General features: G+C 38.8%; 1 long non-coding RNA gene across 1 annotated transcript in view; it reads left to right on the top strand.

The window, feature by feature from the left end:
- The window catches only part of LOC110341191, a 74,821-nt gene that overhangs the window by 12,730 nt on the left and 44,473 nt on the right, over positions 1-17,618 (top strand). Inside the window, exon 2 of the long non-coding RNA XR_002383069.1 lies at positions 7,127-7,225. This is a non-coding gene — a long non-coding RNA (uncharacterized LOC110341191). The remainder of the gene's footprint in view (positions 1-7,126; positions 7,226-17,618) is intronic.

Genomic DNA, 17,618 nt, shown 5'->3' with positions numbered 1-17,618 from the left:
GTGGACAGCTACTTTGCTTTCCTGATACTCAGCTTGAAGCTTGAACACCAGTATCAGTTTCTGAGTCCTTTTATTTTTCCATGTTACATTCTTGTCAATCATACCACAAGAACAAGTTTCTTTTTTTGTTCAGGGGCAGGGACATAAAGTCAGCATTTTTGTAGTCTGGTCTACATTGAAAGACCCCTACCCAGGGCCCCCCCCAGGAAAAGAAAAACAAAGCCAACCCAGACTAGGTGTCTCACCCTCAAAACAGGATGTCTCTGATCACTATAGCAATCATGGGACCCAGATAATAATTGCTGAAGTGTGCTGGGAACTTTCATATGACAATACTAGAAAACTTAGTCCTTGGCAACTACCCTGGCCCTCAATTGTGTCTGATCACTATAGCAGTCATGGGACCCGGATACTAATTGCTGAAGCATGCCGGGGTCTTTCATGTAGGAAACCTAGTCCTTGGCAACTACCCCTACCCCCAAGATGATCTCAGCCCATGCTTAAGTAGCCAATAAAATACCTGTTGCTATGCTGATACTTATGTAACCATTAAAACTCTATAAATAGTGTACTCCCTACAAGCCCGGTATGCTCTGCACCCGAGTTGCAGTAGCATCCGCAGGTGCCTGTGTACCCAATAAATCGCCTCTTGCATTTGCATCCAGTGGTCTGGCCCCGTCCTTGGGCAGAGGATTCGGTTCGGTGCCCGGTGCTTTGATGCCAAGGTCTTACACATGAAATGTGTAAGGATGATGGCCTTAGTAGGGTCCTTAGAAGGATTCTGAAAATAACAGTGTGCTCTACCTCCCCCCCCTCTGTCTGTCTGTCTCTCTCTCTCTATCTCTGTGTCTCTTTCTGTGTGTGCATTTGTGTGTATGCATAAATTGGAGGAAAACCTTGGGTTTTGATGCTCAAGCACTTTTTATCATTTGTTTGAGACAGGGTCTCTTATTGAGCTGGTGCTTCCAGGTTAGATGGCTTGACATTTTCGGAGTTCAACTATCCTTTGTCTCCCATCTACACACTAATGAGATGTAGCATGGATTCTAATTGGTCTTAATAATAAAAACCTGGAGCCAGATATAGGTGTAAATGCTATAAGATCAGAGAAACCGAGCAGCCAGTCACTAGTTCTTACCTCTATCCTCATACTGAATGAACAATCCTGTCTCCAGGAATCCTCAGACTGAATAGCATGAACGCCTGTCTCCTCCCACTTTATATTCCTCTCTCTCTTCTCAGATACGTCACTCCTGTCTCTGCCTACATAGTGCTAGGATTAAAGGTGTGGGACTCCCAAGTGCTGGGATTAAAGGTGTGAACCACCACTGCCTGGCTCTGTTTTTCTTTTAGGCTGGATCAATCTACTGTAGTTCAGGGTGGCCTTGAACTCAGATATCTGCCTACCTACCTCTGCCTCCCAAGTGCTGGGATTAAAGGCGTGTGCCACCATTGCCTGGCCTCTATGGCTAACTAGTAGCTAGCTCCTCACCCTGATCTTCAGGCAAACTTTATTTGTTAAAATACAAACAAAATATCACCACACAATGAGATCACTACTGTGTGCCATCATGCCCATCCTTTAATGTAGGTTCCAGGAATTGGAACTCAGGTCCTCATGCTCTTGAGGCAAGCGCTTTTTCCCACTGAGCCATTTCCATAACCCCTCACTGTCATGTATTTCTAGGCATGTGGATTTGAGGTGAGCATGCATATATTTATGGTCAGTAAAATATGTGAAGTATTTATTTGAAGCTTCACTTCATTCTGGCCTCTGTGGGGTTAGGAAATTAGGATAGCCTGTAAAAGCAGATAGCTCATCAAGTCCTGAGCATTTAAGAAGGCTCAGTTTAGAAACTATGTTCCTTGAATGGTAGTTGAAACAAAGCATTTGGTAAAGAAAACTCAGAAAACCCATGCTTCTGTTCTTCATGAAGGCATGTAGATGTCTCCTCCATTCTCCTGTACAATTTGCATGGTTTTACCCACCATTAGACCTCCCATTCTCTTTTTTTATTTTTTGAGACAGGGTTTTTCTGTATTGTTTTGGAGGCTGTCCTGGAACTCACTCTGTAGACCAGACTGGCCTCAAACTGACAGAGATCCGCCTGCCTCTGCCTCCCGAGTGCTGGGAATAAAAGCATGCGCCAATGCTCGGCTGACCTTCTGTTTTTATTCTTCAAGGTTCCTTCTGACTTGCTGGGTGAGCTATCAGCTCCCAGTATTCAGTTCATATCAACCCGTCACTGTGCTTCTGTCTTCTCCATGACATCACTGCTTTTGTAGATCTCTTGTTTAGGTGCCTAGATCACTGTGAGATCCTAAGATGGAGGGTGGCTGTAGGCTGCATCTGCCTTTCTGTTGTATGGTTGCTGTTTGGTGTGTTGTTATTTAATACAAATACATAATAGTTGCTATTTATTTAATATTAAAGGCTGACATGCTATTTGCATAATGATAGAGCTCAGACAATAATGATGGACTGCTATTTGTGGCCATTTACTTTTCAGACTCTGTATTAAGCATATTTTATGTATAGTCTCCTTTGATCCATTAAAACTTTTACATTTATTTATTATATGTGCATGTGTACATCACAGCACACATATGGGGGCCTGGCAGGAGTCAGTTCTTCTAGCAGATGGTTCACTTGGATTTAACTCGGGTCACCTGGAACCTGACTTTCCTAATACAGTCACTGGGTGATTGACAACCACTTAAACTGAGAGGTAGGAATGGTACTGGAGCATACAAGGGCTTTGTCAAAGAATAAATAGATTTATACATGTAGCATGCACTCTGTCATTGTTATTTATTTAGCCTCTCTTACAGCAGGGTTGTGGACACAGGTAAAAAAAGCCAGTGGTATTTTTTACCATCATGGTCTGAAATCATAGGGCATACATAACAACTGAGAGAATGGTAGTTTATTAATAGATGATGGAAGTGTCGAAGAATCTGAAAATTAAGTGAAGTGAGAGCTAGGTCTCTGTGAGTGTAGATAAGGCATTGTGGTGTTTAAAGGGATGAAGGAGGGAAATAGAAGAGGGAGGAGGAAGTGGAGAGAAGAAGGAAAAAGGAAAGGAAGAGAGGCCAGAAGTATGGAAAGGAAGGAAGGGGAGAGGGGAGTGAGGGAGGGAAAGGGAGAGGTAAAGGGAGAAAGAACAGGTACAGAACACTCCAAGTAACATACCCATTGTTCAAACAGAGTAGTCTGAGAAGCTTGAGCTATTTGTCCTTCCGCAGCTAAGTTCTGGCCTTACAAGCTGGGTCAGCAAGAAAGGGTGTTTGCTTCCAAACCTGACCATCTGAGTTTGATCCCTGAGACTCCCACAAGTTGTCCTCTTTCATATATGCATCATGGCAATACACACACACACACACACACACACACACACACACACACACACACACACACACAGAGGCACAAACCCCAAACAAGCAAACCAACAAACAAATAAAATGCCACAGTTTAGCTCTGTGCATAAAGGTCAAAAGAACTTCCTGGCATACTCTGGGATGCTGCATGAAGTGCAGTGGTTGGAGTAATGGTTGATATAGGAATCAGTTATGGACCCAAAGTTGGTATTTTATAGGCTGAACTCAAGGAAGACCCATGAACAGTTTTCATGGACTTCATATATGTCAGCAGTCTGTGAACAGTTTTGTGAAGATTATCCCTACAGAGATGTCTCTGGTCTGATGACCAGCCATTATGTTTCCTCACGGCAGAAATTTTAATGTAGTATGTAGATATGTCCCAGAGGTACTCCCAAAGGAATTGGCAGAAGCCATGCATTAGTCAGAAGAAACCACATCAAAGCAAAAATCAGGCCAAGTGACTGTCAGTGGAAGAAGGTGTAGACAGACAGATGTAGTTCTATATCTTGAGGCTTGGGAGTCTCACACTTTGTACCCCACCCCCAGGGACTTTAGTAGAGCTAGTAAGACACTTGCTGCAATCCTGCTGTGGTTTGGTCCTGGAGGCAAACAACCCTCCCCTAAATTCCTGGGTTTAGGAGCAAATGGAGCAGCTGCTGTTTATGATCATCATGCCCCTGTTACATAGCACACTTATGGTCTATTTAATTCTATTGCCTGTTAGCTAGAGGCATTTCTGTGGAGTGTTGACAGAATGGAAGGCCATGAGAGGCAAACCCAAGTCATTTGACTGCTCATTCCTCCTCAGTGATGAGGTGAGATTCTTAGGGACATGGGTGAGGCCTTGTGTTCTTAAACCCTAGTGAAGTCTTGGACTTCCAACAGCAGGATTCTCATGACCAAGGAATTGAAATTGGGCCAGAAATGTACGCATTCCTTGGCAGAACCCTAAGGGAAGCAGAGAGGCAGGGATGGACACAGCACCCCCACAGCTGAGTTTTCATAGTTGATGTGATTCTCCTTTTAAGAGTTGTCCTTGTTAAAATAAGAGTTGCTTTAACAAGGCTTTCAACTTCAGAAAGAATTAGTTAACAGGGACTACACAAACTTTCTGACTACTTTTCCAATTCAATTAATTAGGAAAATGCCAGAGTAATTATTAAACAAATTCATAGAAAGGTCAGTGGATTTGTATTGCAAGTTTAGAATATTTAAATATCTTCCCCTTCACAATCTCATTCTTGGGATTATTTTGTGCAAATATCAATATGATTTTCTCCTTACCAAAACTACTTACCTTTCCTATCAGTATAATTGTGGTTTCAAATTTTAGTGGAACATTCTAGAACAAGTCACCATGGAGGTGCCTAGCTGCATATGAGAGAGTTGGATGGGAAGTGTTAGCACATGGTCTTAGACATTTAGAATGGACGATGTATTCTGATTGTATAAGGGGGTGGGATGGGCGTTTGGGGGAGAACAAGAGAACTGCAGAGTTGGAGGGGAAGAGAGAAAGAGGCAGGCAAATTATGGTTAATCTTATTCCCAACATTATCTTGTCAGATTTCATAAGATCTACAGGGTCACACTATTTAGTCCTTAAAGGAAAGGAGGTAGGGAGAAAAAGAGGAAACTTGCTTGTGTAAGCACAATTCAGTGCAACTCAACCCAGCCCAAGTCAGAAGACTGCTCCCCAACCTAAAGTGTACACTGCAGCGTTAAATGAAGACAAGAGAATCAGTTAAGCCTTATGTGGTACTCTGGCTCAGTCTGGGGCATGCTCTGAATGAGTCTTTGGGGTATTCGGGCTGAGTCATGGGGTACTCTAGGACTTTCCTAGGTCCTTAAAGTCATTTCAAAAGCAGAAAGATTTGCTAGGAGCTGCTTGCCTCTGTTTTGATGTTGGCTCCCAGGCAAGAGTGGATAGATAGGGTGTTTTGGTCAGAGTTGGGGTTCAACTCTGTTACTGGTTCTCAGTCTCTGGACAGACTACTCAGCTTTCCTGGGACTTGGTTTGTTCTCAAAACCTTGATCTGCACAGGAATAGTACATGAATACACATTTGTCATTCATTGTCATGATGCTAGTTGCCACACTGACTGCACTATGGTTCCATGCAGTGCTCAGACAGTCCACTCTGTCCATTTGGGTACTGGGGAACAAGTGTAATAATACAGATGAACATTCTAGATACTGAGTGAACAAGCAGTGTACTCTTGCTTTCTAACCTTTCTGCTATAAGACACATCTGGACAAATTTGAAAATTTATCCTCAAGCTGCTTGTAGCTTTCCATAGGCACACTGCAATGATTAATTCCCCAACTACAAACCAAGCACCTTGTGCCTTACCTTTCTGACAGAAATTAAAAAGATACAGAGAAGAACAGGGCAATTTGCTCTCCATCCTAGGTCCTCCCTGATATACACACAAGGATTCATATGACCTGATTAGACAGACAGGCAGTAGCCTCAATATCAGTAATGTCCTGTAGGCAGGCTTGAATTGGGATCTGGGGGTGGGCTTGTGGTTAGTGAGGCAGGGTATGCATCTCAGCTTTTCCCCAGCACTTACTGTACAACATTAGGATTAATTCAAACTGTGTGGGATATCAGGTGGCATAAGGTGATTTCTGGCGTTCATCAGCTAGACACCATGTAGCAGCCCCCAGAGTGCTGCATTTACCATTTGCCTTCTACTGGAGCACAGAGAAAATCCTGATGTATTCGACTGGGGTACTCAGGGAAGTTACTGTCACATTTGTCTGCTATGAGACAATTCTGGACAAATAAGAAATCTTCTCCCTAAACTGATGTAGCTTCCCGTGGCAATACTATAGCGAACTAACCCCACAGATGTGAATAAAGTACCATGTGCTTTAGCTGCCACTTTAAAACTTATTTTCTTTATTGGTAATTTCATATATGCATGCAATGAAATAGGATTTTGAGGTTTTTTGGGGGGGAAGTATAAATAATTTTGAGTAAGAAAAGATAAGATATACTAAAGAAACAATGAAATAGAGATGAGAGTGAGAGAGATGACAGAAATAACGATATTGAAAAGACAGAGCCAGTGACAGATAATTGTAGAAATAGAGGTGATGGCAGAGAATGAGTTGGTGGCAGAGATGGAGTCAATGCTAGAGAAATAACAATAAGTAGACAATATCAGATGTAGAAATGATTGAGAACAATTAAATCCTAAGAGACGGGGCTGGCAGAGATGGATCTGACGAAAATATCTGACAGTAATGGTAGAGACAGATTGAGGAGCATTCACAGACAATAGAAACTACCCAGATTGGTTGTGAATTTTTTGAGTGCACAGCAGGTATGTTGAAATCAAAATCTCTCTCTCCATCTAGTGGTTCAGACATCAGGGAGTTCTGGTCAGAGTACAGAGACCTGTGAAGAATACAGGTCTTTGTTACCTAAAGATTCAACTGCGTAAGTAAACCTCTACACTTTCACAGGAAAGAAAAGCCAACTACCATCCTGTGGTTATCAAAATGCTAAGATAACAATGTCAAAGGCAAATAGAAAAGTCTAGTTGGATTAAAAATAGGACATAAATTACAATTGCCTGAGCAGGCAAAATATCAAGACAAATTTAACCAAACCAATGCTGGTATTGGTAAAGATTCAATGAGCATTTGCTTCCCATAGAACTGACAGTTTGCACATACATAAAAGCAGCCTATGATACTTTAATGTCTGAATTCCTTATCAATTCTTTGATTTCAGACATACTCTCCAATATGAAGTCTTGAACTTCTTGCTCCAAAAGTACCCACCACAGACAGCAAATACTGGCTCATGGATCATGCCCTGTTAACATTCTGAGTAAGTTCCAAACTCTATCCAAAGCCTCAACTACATGACATTTGCATCAGCATAGCTGGGGGACTCCCATTTCCCCACATTCTTACCAGTATTGGTTCTTATTTCTTTCTGTCATTAGCAATCTTCCTGAGTGTGAAGTGATCTCTGTGGTTTTGATTTGCATTATACCCAATGAGACTGAATATTTTCTCATGTGTTATTGGTCACCCATACATAGGAACTGGAGAAGTGTCTGCTCAGATCATTCACCCATGTTCCAATTTCTGTTTGTATTTTTATGATTCAGTTGTTCAGACGTTCAAACAGCAGTCATGATTGCCTTTTGGAGTCTGTGACTTGGAAGGGTTTTCTCCTGTTCTGTTTTTTTTTCTTTGTCTTTTTTGTAGTGTTATACCAAGTGGAAAATTTTGATGTCTTTTGACGCATTTTTTTTTTTGGTGTGGCACAACAGTTGTATTTTGGGTGTCATGTCTAAGACAACATTGCCTGAGCAGTAATTGTGAATATTTGTTCTGTTTTCTTCTAGTGGTTTTAGTAGGTTTAGCTCTTATATCTAGGCCTGTATATTTGAGTTCATTTTTACATGTAGTATAGGCTGTAGCCCTAGTTGACTTATTTTTTTGCCTGTAGATGTGTGTCTGTCCTATACCAGTGTTGGGCCTCAGCCCCCATGGGGTCTCTGAGTTGCTTGTCAGCCAATAACCACAGGTGTATTCTGTTTTCTAGTCCTGGCTTACAGCCCCAGCCTTGCCCCACTGGCATCAACCTCTTATTATGAAAAAATACACCCAGGGTTTCTCCACTGTGCTGTAAGTCTATATATAAGGCTGTTCCCTCCTTGCAGGAAAAACACACAATTGCATTCTCTTAGCACAAACAACCGGACATTGTGTCTTTCATTTAAATCTCCAGGCTATTGCCTGAAACACTATACTTGCTCATGGCACAGGTGCCACATACTAGTTTTTTTTATTTGTTTATTATTTATTTCACCATCTAGTTGATTATTTATTTCCTATGAGTAATGCAGTTCCATTTGATAAAACAGACTTTCAGACTTTTCTTTTCTACCATGCCTACCATTGAACTGTCAACTGAATATACTTATCCAAAGTCAGTTGACTATGTATGTGAGGGTTATTTCTAGCATGCTCCTTTTAGTCTGTGAATCTATCTGCCTATCCTTGTATTTATACTACGGTACATAATAGTGAATCAAATTAAATTGTACTTAGTTCTTATTTGAGATGCTTTTGGTTTTTTCTTTCTATTAGGCTTCTTTACATTTTCATAGACTTTTAAAATTTTTCTATTTTGTTATTTTTATGTTAGCATAAGGCTTACATTGATAGAAAATAGTGAGTTTAACTTTTAAGGACTGCATGCATTCTGTAGCTTGATTTATAGAGTATGGCCATCTTAATAGTATTTTCATTTGTGAATTTGGGTTAGTTTTTATTTATTTTTAGAAAATATTTTATTAAATTTGAATTGTTTCTTTTTGTACATGAGCATATCCACCGAAACCAGGATAGATTGTTGCGTTCCCTGGAGCTGGAGTTACAGTCAGTTGTGAGATGCCTGACAATAGGTGCTGGGAGCCAAACTCCAGTCCCCTGTGAGAGCAGCAAACTCAACAACTGAGTCATCTCTCTAGCCCCTAGAAGTAGTTTTGAATATTTTCTCAGTTGCATTTTCTTTTTCTCCGTTTACAATGACAATAACCAATTTACCTAATTTTTACATGATATGTGGGTTTTTGTCACTGGTAACATCTGTGTACTTCCCAAGTTCAAAAATTTGTCCTACTAGAATCTTCTTTGACCTTGAGTATCATAGATACCTATTAATGAAACAATAGAAAGATAGCAGTGCTGGAAAAATCCCATGTAATATCTTATTTGTAGAAATGACATGATAATTTTGCCCTTGCAGCACTGATATGATTCAAAAACAACAACAACAACTAGTGGCTAACAAGTATTTACTATGTATAAGGAACTAAATTTAAAGTACTATGTTAGCTATTGTTCATTATTAATCAATTAGAGAAACACGATTAATATTCCATTTAATAATAAAGTTTTCAGAGAGACTGACAAACTTTGCCTGAGTCATATGGCTTAGATCTATGGCTATAGAAATGATCAGGTAGATGGTTGATGATGTTTCTAAGAAGACACAATACCACCTAAAAAAAACCTTCCATAATGGCAAAGTCTACTATTTTCTATTAAAAACCATGAGGATATCTTACCAGTGTTCACAGATCTATCTGTAAATATATTTTTATAATGTCGTTTTATGTTTATGGGTATTTGACTGCATGTATGTGTATGCCTGTCACTATAGAGGCCAGAAGAGTGCATCAGATCTCCTAGAACTGGAATTACAGTAAGACAACATGTAGGTGCTGGAAATGGTACTTGGGGTCTCTCCAAAATAGCAGTAAGTGCTCTTAACCACTAAGCCATCACTTCAGCCACAAGATTATTTTTATACAACTAACTATTTCATACAATATGAATCAATATGAATGGATCTCTGAAAGGGGTTGTAAAGAAATGAAGCAAATGCTAGAATCTAAATTCAGTGAAGTATTTACAGTTTTCTTCAAATATATCTTACAAATATTTTCATCTATTTGTAACTATTTATTTTGTGCTAATGTAGATGGTATTTGTGTTTCTGATTTCAAAATCCAGTAATTCATTGTTTATTTACATAAAAAATCCAGATAGCTTTTTTATTCTAGTATGCTCTACAGACTTTCTGCAATTGTCTATTGATTTTAGGATCATTTGTTACTCAGTCTGGTGTTCTTCTACATGGACAAGCATATACCTGGAAACAAAGGAAGTTTTGTGTCTCCTGTCTTGGCCTGCATACATCCAATTTCCTTCTCTTGTCATATTGTGTTGGCTTCACTTTCAGAGCTCTGTTCATCAAGAGTGGTGAGAAGACACACAATGCCTTGTTCTTAGTCTTAGAGGGAGACTGTTGAGTTCTCTCTGTTAAGTGTGATTTCATTTTAGTTTTATTGTTCATGTCCTAAATTAAGATGAAATTATCCTCTATTATACTTTTTGATAGTTATTTAAAATCAGATTGACACTCAAATTTGTTCTGTTTTTAATGCATATATTGCTATAGTAACTTCTTAGTCTTGTAAATAAAATAATACAGTAATTGATTTTGGACTTTAAATAAGTACCAGATACCTGGAATAATTAACACTTGGTCATGTTTGTTGAATAATTGTTTCAATATAGTGTCATATTTATTTGCTCACATTCTGTTGAGTTTTACATCTATGTTTAAGAGACTTGGGCTACATTTTTCCTTTCTAGAAAATATTTGGAGTTTTGCATAAGGTTAATACTAATTTCACAGAATGAGTTAGGAAGTATTCATTCTGCTCTTGGTTTTTTGTTGTTGTTGTTGAAGATATTAAAATATAGACATTTTGTACCATTTCTTGCTAAAGGAAGACCATCTAGGCTGGCTGCCTTCTGTTGGGGGTGGTTAATCACCTATTCCACATCTTCAAAAGCTATAATGTGATTCTTACTAGCATTAGCTAGTTCTCTTTGCACAGATTTTGGTAGGTTATATCTTCCTCAGAATTTATTAAAGTTCACCTTTGAAATATGTAGGTATATAGTTATTCTGAATATTCCTTTATTATCCATCGAATGCCAACATGTCAATACAATTGTTCTACTATATAATGAGAGAAGATGTGCTAGTATATAACAGCTTAGATTTTAGGGTAAGAGGCCCTACCATTACAAGTGGTAATGAGGTACCAGCCATTTCACTGAAAGATATCTATGAATCTGTAAATCTCAGGCCCTGCTTGAAGCAGCAAAGCTCTACCCCATGTCCTGACTTTAGTTCTTCTGGGGGACACAGTAGTATGGAAACCTCACATGCTGCATCAGTAGCCACCAGCACAATTGAGAACATCTCCAAGCATCACATATGATGTGGATCCTTTTCCAAACATGGTGCTTCAAGATTAGGATACCCTAGTGCAGCATATCGCCCACTGAGCAATAAAATTAAACTCAGAGGAAATAAGTCCAGCCCAAACTCTCACAAGTGTTAACTGGAAAACCCAACATTTTAACAATGCCTGATGCCCCAGCTTCCTTTCTTTGTGGGCCAATGTTTACAGAAGTTATTCAGATGTTAACACTGGATATTCGAGACAGCAGCAACTTTCTTAGAGGCCTCCTCATCAACTCAAGATTTTAAAATCAGCTTTCTCAAGCGAAACATGCTTTGAAATTTTCAGGGAGCTTTAATTTCATCTAATGAGAGAGGAAATTGCTAGATCTATTATTTAGAATGATCAGAGCTGTGGGAGTACTCCCAGCAAATCTTTTGAAACTGAGAAAAACACAGCTCAGCTCTGACAGGGTTCATCAATTTGTTCCATCACTCCAAAGGTCCTCATTATTTGCTGTGACATTTCCAAACTGTCCAGAGAATCAGACTGTTAGAGTGGCTCCTTTTATCAGCTATCTCCAGAGACATATCAAGCTGAGATTGTGTAATTTTTATTTTAATCCATGTGACACTCACCACAGACTATTTGGAAGATGATATCACTGATGTTGATCCTCTGGTTAGCTGGGTGATTTTTTTGTTTGTTTGTTTCTTGAGACAGGATTTCTCTGTGTAGCTTTGGAGCCTGTCCTGGAACTTGCTCTGTATACTAGGCTAACCTCAAACTCACAGAACTCTGCCTGCCTCTGCCTCCCAAGTGCTGAGATTAAAGATGTGCACCACCACTGCCTGGCCTTGCTGGGTGATTTTTAATATCAATAAAACAGCTAGCTGAACTTTAACCTTTTTAAAGATTAAAAAATATTGTTTACCTGTGTATGTCTTTGCATATACACATGTCACTACAGGTGTCTTTAGAGGCCAGGAGAGGACATCAGATCCTTGGAGCTGGAATTATAGATGCTTGTAGGATGATAATGTGGGTACTGAGAACCAAACTCCCATCTTCTGTAAATTGTTTTAAATTGCTAATCTATCCAGTCCCTTACCTTTTTTCCTTTTTTCTTTATATGACTAGAGAGAAGGACTAACCACTCTTAGATCATTACTAAAGGATAGATTTTAAAAGGGTAAATTGAGCTGTAATCTCACATTGTAAGTTTTTAGTCATTGAGTTCATTGATTCAGTTTTATACTATTTTTATATGTTTAAGATTTGATATGATTTCAATGTGAGTTTTCTTCACAAATATTTAACAGAGGCTTGACTTTAGAAAATACTACCATACTCCAGGGAAGACTTTATGCCCAGGAGTAGTTGGCCAACACAAAATGAACTCAATGGTATTTTGTTTCATTTTGCTTTGTTTTGGTGGTGTTTTTGTCTTACTGCTCTTTTGCCTTTTTGTTTTGAATTTGAATTTTTTGTTTTAGCTGTTGTTGTTTCTTATTTTGTTTTTGTTGTTTTTTTTAAGAGAGGGAAAGAAAGAACATAAAGTTGGGTGGGTAGAAAGGTGGGGGGAGGGCCTGGGAAGAGTTGAGAAAAGGGGCTAACATAATTAAAATGTATTTTATGAAAAATAATTAAAAGATTAGAAACAAGATAGAAAAGAAAACATTACAATTTTCAGTACTTACTTATATCCAGGGTCCTGTGAATGTTAGGTAATGCTATGTTATTTAACTTTATTCCTAGACATGGTTTTAAAATTCAATTTCGTCCCTTTAAGTTTGCAAGGAAATAACTAATACTGCCTCAGATGACTGCTTAGTTTTGACGTGTGTGGTTTTCTTGCACAAAATGAACTGGGCCATCACTTTTGCTTTGTTCCAGAGCAGCAGAATGGGCTAGAACAGGAAGCTAGGGAGCCAGGCACAATCCCAGGAGACATACCTACAACTCCCATAATTTCAGGCAAGCCCTTTAACCTTTTTGAGCCTGGGTTTCATCATCAGTAAGTGGGAATGATAGAGTCACTCCAATATAACTCAATGAAATAGTAAAAACAACACCAAAACCAACAACAAACTAGCCTTTAAATACAAAGATTTTAAAAACTTAATTGTTATATTTAGTGTGTGGGCATGGGTACATGTGTGCCATGCTGTACATGAGGAGGTCAGAGGACAACTTGCAGGATTCAGTTCTCTCCTTCCACCATCTGGGTCCTGGGGACTAAACCAGTTGTCAGACTTGGTGGCAAGCACCTTTTACCTGCTGAACTATCTTGCTGGGCTCCCAAACACTCAAGTTTAGTAACACTGCCAATTTCATTCCCAGAACAGCAGGGATATCATGTTTGCTGATGCTCACACTTCTTGAAGAAGAAAACATTATTATCACTATGTATCTGCATCTTTTTGAATGGAGTGATGTTTGCCATGGTTCATGTGCAGAGGTCAAATGCATCTTTGTGGAATCAGTTCTTTCCTTCCTCCTTACATAGGTTCTGGGCATCAAACATACATTCTTGGGCTTCCATCATTGAGCAACAACTGTCTGATAATCCGACTTGCCAGCCTTGACATGAATTTTTTTTTTTTTTGGTTTTTCGAGACAGGGTTTCTCTGTGGCTTTGGAGGCTGTCCTGGAACTAGCTCTTGTAGACCAGGTTGGCCTCGAACTCACAGAGATCCGCCTGCCTCTGCCTCCCGAGTGCTGGGATTAAAGGCGTGCACCACCACCGCCCGGCTTGACATGAATTTTTATTCCTCTAGACTCACATAGCAAGCTGGGATCCTTACTGGGCCTGTTGTTTGTGTTTCTAAGCTATTTCATTGAATGCTTCAGCCTGTGTTTATTTCATGGTAGCCACGAAGGAGCTACAGATATATAGCCAAGATTCATATTATACTTAATTACAGAAAATAAAATATTTTCACAGCATTAAAATGTAGACGAATAAAAAATACAACACTGATATTGTACTTTTTCTACAAAGCCATGTTTCTTGAATACCTAAGAAACTTGTCTTCCTGTGTTTAGGAAGGAACAGCCAAGCTCAATTATTTTTATAGGTGGATAACTTAATCTAAGAGAATGTGCTTTTATGAAAGCAATTTTGATCAGACAGATAATGTGTGCTCACAAACAATGCTAGGGAATCCCTTTGGGCTGTTGCTTCTCAGGGACCAAGTGAGGTGAATCTAGTAGGTTCAAATAGATGGGTCTGAATTGCCTACCTTAAACTTTATTACCTTTAGTGTTTCCAATTTTAAAGCATTTCTTTTTCACATAGGCTTATATAAGACCAATTTTCATGCAAGTATATAATTATGTGTTTTGAGCATATCCCACCATGTCTTAGAACTCTCACTTTCTCTCTCCTGTCTTCCATTAGCCTCTTGTGTTCCCATCATGCCTTAGTGCTCTCTCCTTCTCCCTCCACCATTATCCCCCCCTGTATTTTTTGTTTATAGGTTTGTTTCCATCTTCATGTTGTTTGTCCCCTGACTTCCACATATATGTACATACACATGCTCACAATTTGTAAATAACTATAAAAAGTTAGAACTACAACATGGTTTAGTGTATGTGAAATGCCTTTAAAACAAAACCCAACTCTTCACCCTGGACTTCTGCCATGACATTTCTCTTTTCAAAAGCATTATGGAAATTAATGATATTGTATTGCTTATATCTAATGTAGTCAATTCTCATTAAATGAAGTCAGTTTATAACAGACATTTATCAAGATAACTCAATGTTCCTTGACTTAATAAGCTTTCATGTCTGTGAAGTAGCAGCTTACCTTCTACATTTCATAACTGCACCGTAGGTAGTATAAATTTGGGGTATCTGTCTTACTGATGACTCACTGAACACATTTGAGGTGGCTGTTGAATACCTCTTTTCCCACTGACCCACACCTGGCTCTTATAGTGGCTAGTCTATGTCTTTTTTCAGATCTGGCTTCATTGCTTACAACTAATGAGGGACCCCTGAACCTGAATGTCTTTTTGGCCTCTTGTTCAAAAATTTGGGGTTGAAAAAGGTGTGTGTGTGTGTGTGTGTGTGTGTGTGTGTGTGTGTGTGTAAATGTCCAAATTCAGTATACATATGAATTTTTAAAATTAAAGACAAAATAAAAAAAGACACTTGGTTCTGGGTCTAAGAGCTATCAAGATAGTTTTTCTGCAGATATAAGGTGCTCCATATCAGTTTTGGAGTGAGGGTAAAGTAGAAGATATCTGGTCTACCAAAAGAGAAAAGAGAAAGAAGACTATCATCAGAGGGAATAGACACAGTGATGGAGGTGTGAAGCTTGGGGCTTTTCTGTCCAGGGCTACTTTTCTGTCCAAATTTCCCAGAACCTTGTGGACTGCCATTGTACTTCTTACTCTATGAAATCTTTCTTTTCTCATAACTAAATATTCATAGCTTCAGCCAGATGGACTTGGTTTCACCTAGTTTGCCTGCAAATGGTTTTACTAAGAACTCATAATATAGGAATTCTCTTTGTGTTACCAACACTTGGTCCCTGTCAGGAGTTGCAGAGATCCCTGTGGCACTACTGTATGTGAAGAAATGTGGTGATATTTTCTTCTCAGGTTATGAGGCTGGGTCTCCACAGTCAAGACTTACCTACTGTGTTCTATCCTTGGGAAGATTTCTCACCCGTACTATCTATCACATCACATCTATTGTGGCACTATTGAATGCTAAATCTGGATCTATTTTGGTGGAATGGTCTGATACTGTTTTTGCAAAAGATTGCATGACAACAAGAAGGAAGAGTCCACACCAAGATCAGGTTAACCAGGCAATCACTAAATCATAGAAGATTCCCCAAGGGGGAAATGCCACACTACCTTATGACTCAGCAAAAAATATGATGCAGTTGTCAGTGATGTTCCTGGGTGACCATATGTGTAGAATACTACACTCCCTGTCTGGGAAAATGATGCTGGATATAGAAGGATTTGTTTATGCAAATCCTGGAATGAGATTGTAACCTATGAACAAGAAGGCAAAATGTCTCTACTTTCAGAATGACTTTATTTATGGTCTCTGATTCTCACTAAGCAATAGAAAAATATTGAAACTTCAAGATGGAATTTAAGATGTTCTCTTTTTAGAACGGCTTTGTCTTATTTCTCTGACTTCTGTGAACAAAAAGAGGGGAAAATTAAAACATTGAGATAGGTAGCACTTGAAATGATTTATAATTCATGCCACACTTAAAATGAAATGGACTTCTGAAAGCTGCAGGGCACATTGAACTATCAAGTCCAGTCTTCCTTTTCCTCTTTTGCCTCCTCCTCTTTCCCTTGTTCCTTATCCTCTGTCTCCTTTTGCTCCCTTCTCCTTTGCCTGTTCTTACTCATGAGTGCTGGAAGCTGCTAAGAAATTTGGGTACATGAAGATTTATCCAGAATCCAGGAAATACAATATTGACAGGAAAACTGAAACTAAAATAGTTACTTGGTATTTTTTTAAATTGTTGATTTTCCTGCCAGAAATACACATTTAGAGTAATTTCATGTATCATGAATTGCTTGCCCTGAAATAGGAAGAAATACTGAAAACATACCCATGTCAATGCCTAATAGAAATACCAGTACTGGACATGCCATTTGCTCAAATGCTCAACAACGAAGTACAACTTTTTGAGTTGGTATCTTGAGTTGGCTGAATTAATGTAAAATTTAAAAAGGTAGTATTTTGGATAATGGATGGGGACACGTAAGGGCTACTGTGATCAAACATTTTTATTGGGGTCCATGTAGGCTAGTCACATTGTGTTTATTTTCTCTATATTTGTATATTCCGCTTTAGAGATGAAATTAAAAACTTTCTACAGGTCAATAAAAGTACAAGCACATACTTAAATTTCTTCCATCCTTCCACAAGATGTTTGGTTGGGGGCAAGAGAGCACAGGTGATGGGCATCTCACAGACCATGAACCAATAGGAGAGAGTGAACTTTGGGGATCAAAATACATACTTCAAATAGCTGGTGAAAGTCTAAGACATGAGGTGAGACTGTAGATTTCTTTTAAAATTTACTCTCTTCTTTTGCTTTTGGTTCATTTGAGGCAAATAATATTCCATTGAGTCCCTGATTAAACATAAAATCCATTTTCTTTGATTGCCTATTATCAATGGTGGGTATTAAGTTAACTGTTAATTGTTTGACATTATTCAAGTTGTATAAGCACTATAGTTTTGTGAATGTTCTTATTAGGATACACAAAGGGCTAATTTCTGTGGAGATTGGAATAGAACCATGATGAAGGGACTAGTTGGTTATTCAAGGACACAATTTAAAATTGAATCTATCTGAATAAGATATCATTTAAGTTAGAAATGCTAACCATCCCGAGTATTTCTTATCCCTAAGTTTATGATTAATGCTATAAATGAATTGGGATGCTG

The sequence above is a fragment of the Mesocricetus auratus genome, unplaced genomic scaffold (genome assembly GCF_017639785.1).
Source record: "Mesocricetus auratus isolate SY011 unplaced genomic scaffold, BCM_Maur_2.0 Super-Scaffold_100013, whole genome shotgun sequence".
NCBI lineage: Eukaryota > Metazoa > Chordata > Mammalia > Rodentia > Cricetidae > Mesocricetus > Mesocricetus auratus.
Note: the sequence above shows the minus strand (reverse complement) of the source record. Positions and strands in the feature narration are given on the sequence as shown.